Below are 8,186 nucleotides of genomic sequence, written 5' to 3' on the forward strand. Positions count from 1 at the left end.
ATCAAAATGAGAAACATGCGCCGGAAAAGGGCTCGATTGAGTTGCAATCGAGCCTCCTCTAAAATGAATACGTACTACAGACAAAAAAAAGTACATTTTGTCGAAAATCCGATGAAAAGTTGGCTGATGTGGTTTCGTTCGGGCCTTCCAAGCCCATTAATTTTTAACCGATCGATACAAGACATGCCGCAATCGACTGAAGTTAAACAAATGAAATGGCTTCTGTTCCTAATTCACTTCAAGATTTCACGAAATAAGATGTATGTAACGTATGTTAAGAAGGTGATAATACTCTGTAATAAATGGAAACGTCATGAAATAACCAGCCAAGAAAAGAAGAAGCATATCGATTGTTACTGACCTTGAAATCACCACGTCCTTTGATCGCTCCGCTTACCACAAATGATCGTCTCACAGTGAATACCGGTCAACTCGCCTACGTGCAAACTCGCCTATGCAAACTCGCCTACGCCTACTGGTTAACTCGCCTACGTAGGCGAATTTAGAACATAGCACGCTTGTTTAGGTTTATGGATTAAAGAACGAGTTAGATAGAACATAAAATTATTTAAAAGGCATACATTACTTGAGTGAACTCGCCTATGTCAGGAAGAGAAGTCCCCTGCGTAGGCGAGCTGACAAGTTGTAGGCGAGTTTGTTCGTAGGCGAGTTTGCACGTAGGCGAGTTGACCGGATACCCTCACAGTCATCTTCGAGCACGATAAAGCCTAAACCTTTGTTATCGTTAGCAAAAATAGTCTATATTTTCATCCGTTACCATATAGGCTATTTTTGCACACGATCAGAGCGAGTTCGTTTGCCGAGAAAACGGTTACAAACCAGTAACTGGTACCTCTTTCTTCAAAATGACCGCCTGTTGCTCAAGCCGTGGGACCGCGCCTCCTCAAGTCATGTGACTCTGACATCTGCTGGCCGCTGGTAGCGCTGGCGTAAACAAAATAATGTCGATTCGTGGGAATGTAGAGGAATGTAAAGTTGTCTGTGAATTAATGATTGCTGTGGAAACTCTGAGCAGCCTAATTTCAGCTTCAGGATTCCAAGGAGATGTGGTCTAAATGACGATATAAAGGTAAGATGCAGTAGTGATCTTTAATTTTATGAAATCAGCTGTGCACGATGTAATATAACTTGCTTTGGCGGCCATTTTGTTTGAAATATACATGTATTAAAGCTCAAACTTGACTGATTTCTGCCCTCAATGCAATATTCGGCATTGAAAGCTGTTGGTTTGAATTTAAGCAAGTTTGACGTTTTGACTCCACGAGAAATTACACAGGTCATAAATCTTTATTTCCTCTATATAAGCTTAAAAGCAAAACGGTAACGGGTCGTTTCGCGCGTACGAGTTGTTGGCCAGGCCCCAGTTGTTCAAAGGCCGGATAACTTTATCCGCTGGATAAGGCACTATTCGGGGTCTAAAATATGCTTCACGTTAAACGTTGTCCAAGGTTTTTGTTCACTCCTAAACTAGACTGTGCTTAGAGTGTGCATATTCGCTTGTACACGATGAAATACTGAAATCTTTGCACAGATTGAAACTGTCGGATAGTGACTTATCCACTGGATAAAGTTATCCGGCCTTTGAACAACTGGGGCCAGGCAACTAACGGCTAAGCCAGTTCGCTGATGTCTCATATTGATATAATACAAATTATATGTTTACATTTAGGCAGGGCCTAGCTAACATGAGCAAGACGAGGCACTTGCCTTGCATTTCGAAGTAGAAAAACTACTATTACATTGAAGTTGAAAAGTAATCAGTTCCCCAATAAGCATTTTAGATTGCATCCTCAAAGCTTAATCCCCGGAATTAACCCTCATAAGCTTATCAAGCTTAGGGAAAAATCCACTGATTCCAGAGGGCAATTTGTTCAAAATTACAAGTGAGAGTCATCACAAATTCATTCAATGCGACTGAATGGTGAGTTTGCAGACATCCAAAACTGCCCTGGTAAAGTCACAATTTGCTTTGTTATGCATGTTAAATAACAGCCAAAACTTCTGATTTCTCTGGTGGGATGGCCACTTTTACTCTCTGCCTTCTGACTAATTAACTTTTTTGTGTACACTTAAAAAGTGCGCTTACCATTATACGATGTACGGAGAGGATTTGATACTGACTGAACAAAGCCCTGTGTTCACTTGTTTCAAATTTATAGGAGTGCAAAGGTCATTTCTTTCCTACATGTATGAATTCTTTGGCTTTGGCTTTCTCTTTATTTTGAATTTAATGTCTACCATAATTCAGTTTGTTTTGCCACTATGCTTCTTATCCTGCAAGAATCATGAGATCATTGCATTAAGAGCAACTCATCCCGGAAAGGGATGAGATCTTCAAAGGAGAATCTAAAGTTTTGTCCTGCCTGTTCATATCAAAGCACAGTCAGTGACTAGCATAATTTTATGGTAAAAGGATGGCAAGGTGTTAAACTCCTGTGAAACAAACAAAGCAAGGCAAGGTGATGGAAAAGACAGCCATTCTTACAAAATACAGTGTATTCCAAGATAACACGTTCGATATTGAAATCCTAGCAGCATGCAGGATGTTTGTCCCATGAACCTACACGTAGTTTCATGGCCTTAGCTCCCACGAGTCTCCTGTAGCTCAGTGGTAGAGCATCCGAACTAATAATCAGAAGGTCTTACATGTACGTTGGACTCCTGATAGGAGCACTCAGATTTCTTTTTTTCTGAGTACAGTGTATGCCTGTGTCACTTTCTGGAATAATTCATCATTCTCTGCTTACAAGAAAGGCTCTTCATGTACATTGGCTGAAATATATTTAATGGGCCAAACCAAACCTACATGTATGTGATGTAAGAAGCATAGTCACAAAACAGACAAAACAATGAGTAAATTTACAAAATATAGAGATTAGGCAAAAGCCATGTGCAGAACGCATTACAAAGATTATGACCTTTGAGCTATGAATGTACACAGGAAACTAAATTAGTCAAGAAATGGTGAGGAAAGGCAGCCAATATATGCATGTAAAGAAAGTGTAAGAGCCAGCAGGCCTTACACCATTTTATAAAGTAAACTATCTCCTCGTGACACTTGTCCCATAGAGGCCATGCCAGGAGCAATGCTAAAATAATAATGTTGACTTGCAAGAAACCAAAAAGTTGCTATTTCACATTTGAACAAGAATATTTTTTTTGAACATTGTATCCATGAAGAAGAGCTCAAAATAGCATTCCAGTACTTTTGCATTTCACTCTTTTCTGGGGGAGCATACGTGTACCCCCAAATTCCCCCTTGAAGCTCAAGTCCTTTTCACTTTCAATGCTCACCTCATCTTTCCTAAAAGTCTGGCTATGGCTCTGTCACAGAGAGAAAACATTATTTTGCTATGTTGAGTCATGGGTATTAATAATTTTATGAGTGCCCCCTTCTCTTGCCACTTTGTAACTTCAACTTAAGTGAAGCTGTTTTAGGTTGTATATATTGAAATGAATTCTTGAATGTATACATGTACATGTACATACACACTTTAAAAGGACTTTTACGTGAAGCATACCCAATGTGTACCCTCCGGGCCAAAACTTAGAATTACATGTACCATCTACTGTATTGCACTTTGCATAAAGGAATGGATTGTAGCTCAATAACTTCAATGCAAGTCATTGTACTGTATGTGAATTCAAGGTCTGTTTCTTCACCCTCTTGACACACAGTTGGTGACACAAAATCAATAACCCCATATCCATGTAAATTCAATGTACAATGTAACTTACCGGTAAACCTCATTCACGAGACACAGTCATCTGAGTGCTGGATTTCACATGTGGTGATGTCCTGGTCAGTTGTTTCCCTCTCAACCAAGAGACATACTGTAGTGGGGTAATTCAGAAATTTACTTTGGCAATGGTTAATGAATTGGCCCCTACACTGACATTCAGTGTCAACATAGACAAACTGAGTGCAGTATGCTGGCAGGAATTAATACACAGTGATTCTTGAGTTCTACATTGGCTAAAAGAAATATCACACCTTTAATGGGCCAAAGCAAACCTACAATGTACAGTACATTTATGTGGTGTAAGAAGCAAAGTCACAAAACTAGAGCTAGCATGAAGTATGTTCTGGGAAAATACATGTATTGGTCAAGTTAAAAAAGGATGAGACCATTATCTTTCCAATACCAACCGAACAAGTTACATGCAGTTAATTAGTAAGGTTTTATTTTTTATGCTTTCCCGTTGTTGCTTTCAAGTCTGCGCGGAACTTGTTTATGTTCTTTGTCTGGATGATGAAATGTCTTGCTTTTATGTTGTAATAATACTGTGACATGACAGTTTCAACAGTTTGTTTTTCATAAGCTTAGAATAGAACATTTTTGTCAAAATTGAAACACTTTGTTCCTTTCAAACATACATTTTACCACAAGTGGCCCATCTTATCGGTGTGTATAGACAAATTTGCACCACTCACAGAGCCAATCAGATGGCTCCTTTTCAGTGCAGACCAGTTCAGCTATAATTTTAATATCAATTTAATTAATATTTATTTAACTGCTTCCCTTGTTTTGCTTCACAACTATTGACATTGTTGGTGGAGAAAATTTTTCTTTCTTGTCAGCAAAATGTATATGTAGGCAAAACAGGCATTTTAACCATTGGGGTGGATAACAAATCCTTATCCGCCTTGTTACAATTTATTTTAGTGATTGAAAATACATGTACCTATCATTATACACTGTATTGTTAGAACATTGTATTCAACTTTGTTGTGAATTGCAAGTTATGAAGCATTGAACCTTGGGGAAAGAAATACCGTAAAAAAAACTTTGAACCAAATTTTGTGTATTATGCAGTTTGTAATCATGCTCAAATGCCATAAAGTTTGAGATCATGAAAATGAAGGTGCAAGTAACTACAGATGTATTTTAATGCATTTTAAACATTTTTTGTAGGCTCTCCCATCCTCTAAGAGCCACTGAATAATTGTGTAACTTTAAATTAATATTTACACATGTATTTCTCACCTTTTTTCCAGGTCCATTCCTGAAGAAGAAAAATAAATTTCCAAGCAGCAGAAACAGAGCAATTATTGACATCAAAATCAGATAAGAGTTGTATAATGCAACATGTACAATTTCAATGAAGTAAACATCAGATCATTTATGATACATGTATTATTTTCCTGACACCAATGAGGCATTGGTGTGAAAAGGATTTTTTTCTCAGAAAGTTGTTAACCATCAATTTCTTTACAAAGTTTATGGTTGTAGCTGTCAAGAATTTATCTTCTCAGCATGTGTACATGTACATTCTCCATTTTAAATTCCGAGTAAAGTGTAAGAAATTGCACAAGAGTTTGCAATAAAAGTTGTTATAATCTACCTGAACTTGAATGGGAATTTTGTTATTATTGTGATTTATGATTTTGTTTCTGATTGGTTGAGAAATTTGCGTACATTTTGCTACCCAATCACAGAACGTAGTAAAGTAGAACCATAGCCAAAGCAAACGTGAAAAAACGCTTGGATAAGCTAGACTTCTCTGTTTTTCTAGTTTGTTTTCCTACTACAACTGCGTATGCACCCTTTTACTGAGAAAACCAGGCTAAACCTTGCTTTCCAGGTAATATTTGCCAACCATACCTAACCTGAAAGCCTGGGGAAACCAGGCCAACCTGGCTTTTCAGGTTATGCTTTCCCACCACACTTACCCTGAAAGTCTGGGAAAACCCGTCTAACCCTACTTTTCAGGTACGGTGTTTTAACCACACTCACCCTGAAAGCCTGGTAAAACCAAGGTTACCTGGCTTTTCAGGTTCTAGTTTGCGCGCCGAAACCAGCTTTACCAGGCTTTTTAGGTAACTTTTGACCAAGCTAACCAGGAAAGGCTGGTAAAACCAGGCATACCAGACTCTTAACCAGACTTGAGTTCAAACCAAAAGCCTGGTAAGCCTGGTTGAACCAGACTTCACCAGGCTTACCAGTCTTTTTACCAGGCTTTTGTTGCAAGGGATTTTGTGTGTGTGTTGTATCCCATATCCCATAATACACAGACTCATACCCAGTCCCCCACGATATGAAAGTCGGCAATGAATTCGAAAACGACATTTAAGGCCGCGCGGGATTGTAGGATACGGCATTAAAATTTTCTTCCCCCAGTCCCCCAAGTTACATCACCAGATCACCCGGAAAGGATGAGAAATTTTTAAAGTTATTACGTTCATACCATAAGCAGAGTTAGATATTCTATTAAAAAGAAATTGTGGAGTTCCGCTCTTAGGCTTGGCTAAATATATACATACAGCTATTTCAGTTAACGTTGTCGGTTCAAAGCATGAAACTAAAAGACAAGACCGAAAGTTTACGTGGGATTTTTATGAATAAATTCATCAAAATCAGTCATGCCTGGAGAAGACAATAGGTTGTAATTAGCAGTACAATGACCTGCACGTGCAGGGATGATTTTGATGAAATTATTCATAAAAAATAATCCCACAAAACATTGCGGTCTTGTCTTTAAGCTTGATTTTAATCCGACAACGTTAATTGAAATAGCTGTATATTCGTATGAACCTTGTTTAATGGCCTTAGCTCCCACGAGTCTCCCGTAGCTCACTGGTAGAGCATCCGAACTAGTAATCGGAAGGTCTTAGGTTCGACATGACTCCTGATAGGAGCACTGGGAATTTCTTTTTCCAAGTTTGCCTGTGTCAGGGCTATAAGATTCATTCTTGGATCAGAAGGGATTATTCTGAGTACGAGCGCCTTTAGTTAATAAGTTAAATTTATTACCCTTGAAGTATTGTAGGGAAATTAACGATTTAGTTTTCTTTTTTAAGTGTCTTAAAGGACCCTACTCAGCCTCCGCCATTTTCGATGCCATCGAAATCATTGATATTGCATGGTGAAAAGAAATCTTATTGCTTAACTGTAAGTTGTATTCCTGTAAGTATGTTTCATTATCTTTAGTAGTTTCACAGTGATTTCGTTCATTTGGACACGTTCTGAATAAAATATAATAGCCAAACTCTCGCATATAAACGAAAACAAAGAACTGGCTGACTATAGGTCCCTCTAAGAATATACAGCTATTTCAATTAACGTTGTCGGTTCAAAGCATAAAGCTAAAAGACGAGACCGAGAGTTTACGTGGGATTTTTATGAATAAATTCATCAAAATCAGTCATGCCTGGAGAAAACAATAGGTTGTAATTAGCAGTACAATGACTTGCACGTGCAGGGATGATTTTGATGAAATTATTCATAACAAATAATGCCACAAAACATTGCGGTCTTGTCTTTAAGCTTGATCTTAATTCGACAACGTTAATTGAAATAGCTGATATAAAGCAAACATTCTCGATTATGTATCTTTTCGTACTTGTACTAAGCCGCTTAGAAATGTTGATCATTTAACGCTTGATGTCCCTTTCAGCAGGACTGACGTCTTAAAGGATTCGTTTTTTGTTCGGATCTGTCGTCTGTGGAATGATTTACCGCTTAGTTTAAGAGAATCAAATGCCTCGTCAATAAAATAAAATATTATTTTATAGATTTGTTTATGATGTTATAATAGGTGGCTTATTTTTAAGGAGTCTGGTTGATTTGATTTGATTGTAAATCTGATACTTGATTAAATAAATAAAATAAATTACCGAATAATACATCATTCTTACATATATATCATTGGGTAAGGTGTTAAATATTTGTGGGTTGACTTCCGGACTGAACTTTATCCGATCTCGGTTGTCATTGCTTCCCAGGCCTTTGACGAGTCGGCTAAGAAGGCACCTTTCCGATGCGAGCTATCAAAGTCAGTTCAGCAGGTTGATGTTTCTTAGTGAGGAAGAATTATTGCTGATCCTTAACATTAACTGGCTAAGTTATCTTACGGTGAGACAATCTTGGGTTTTCTTCGCTCCTTCACACTAGCCACTTGTCTTTGTACCTCACTACAGACTTTGTTGACGTTCTCTTTCGCCTCCCTCAGTGTTACCTTTTTCGCAGGCGTACCTTTTTCGTGTATTCCAAAAGTGTCGTAAAAACATCCAAGGTTTTTTAGAAATGAAACTGTTTTAGAAAGACTGGTTACCAGCCTAATGGTTCCCACTGCAACATCAGTTACAAAAAGTGTTTTCTCGTAAGTGCAAATTGCATATACTTGAACGAAAGATGCTGATTTCTCTAGGCATAAGAATTTTT

General features: G+C 38.0%; 1 long non-coding RNA gene across 1 annotated transcript; it reads left to right on the plus strand.

The window, feature by feature from the left end:
* Window positions 1–738: 738 nt before the first annotated feature.
* LOC146463157 (uncharacterized) lies at window positions 739–5,372 on the plus strand. The gene is made up of 2 exons (XR_014856955.1): window positions 739–1,090; window positions 5,021–5,372. It is a non-coding gene; the product is annotated as an uncharacterized LOC146463157 (long non-coding RNA).
* Window positions 5,373–8,186: the final 2,814 nt, after the last annotated feature.

Source organism: Pavona decussata, unplaced genomic scaffold, assembly GCF_977016875.1.
Source record: "Pavona decussata unplaced genomic scaffold, jaPavDecu1.1 SCAFFOLD_180, whole genome shotgun sequence".
Lineage (NCBI taxonomy): Eukaryota > Metazoa > Cnidaria > Anthozoa > Scleractinia > Agariciidae > Pavona > Pavona decussata.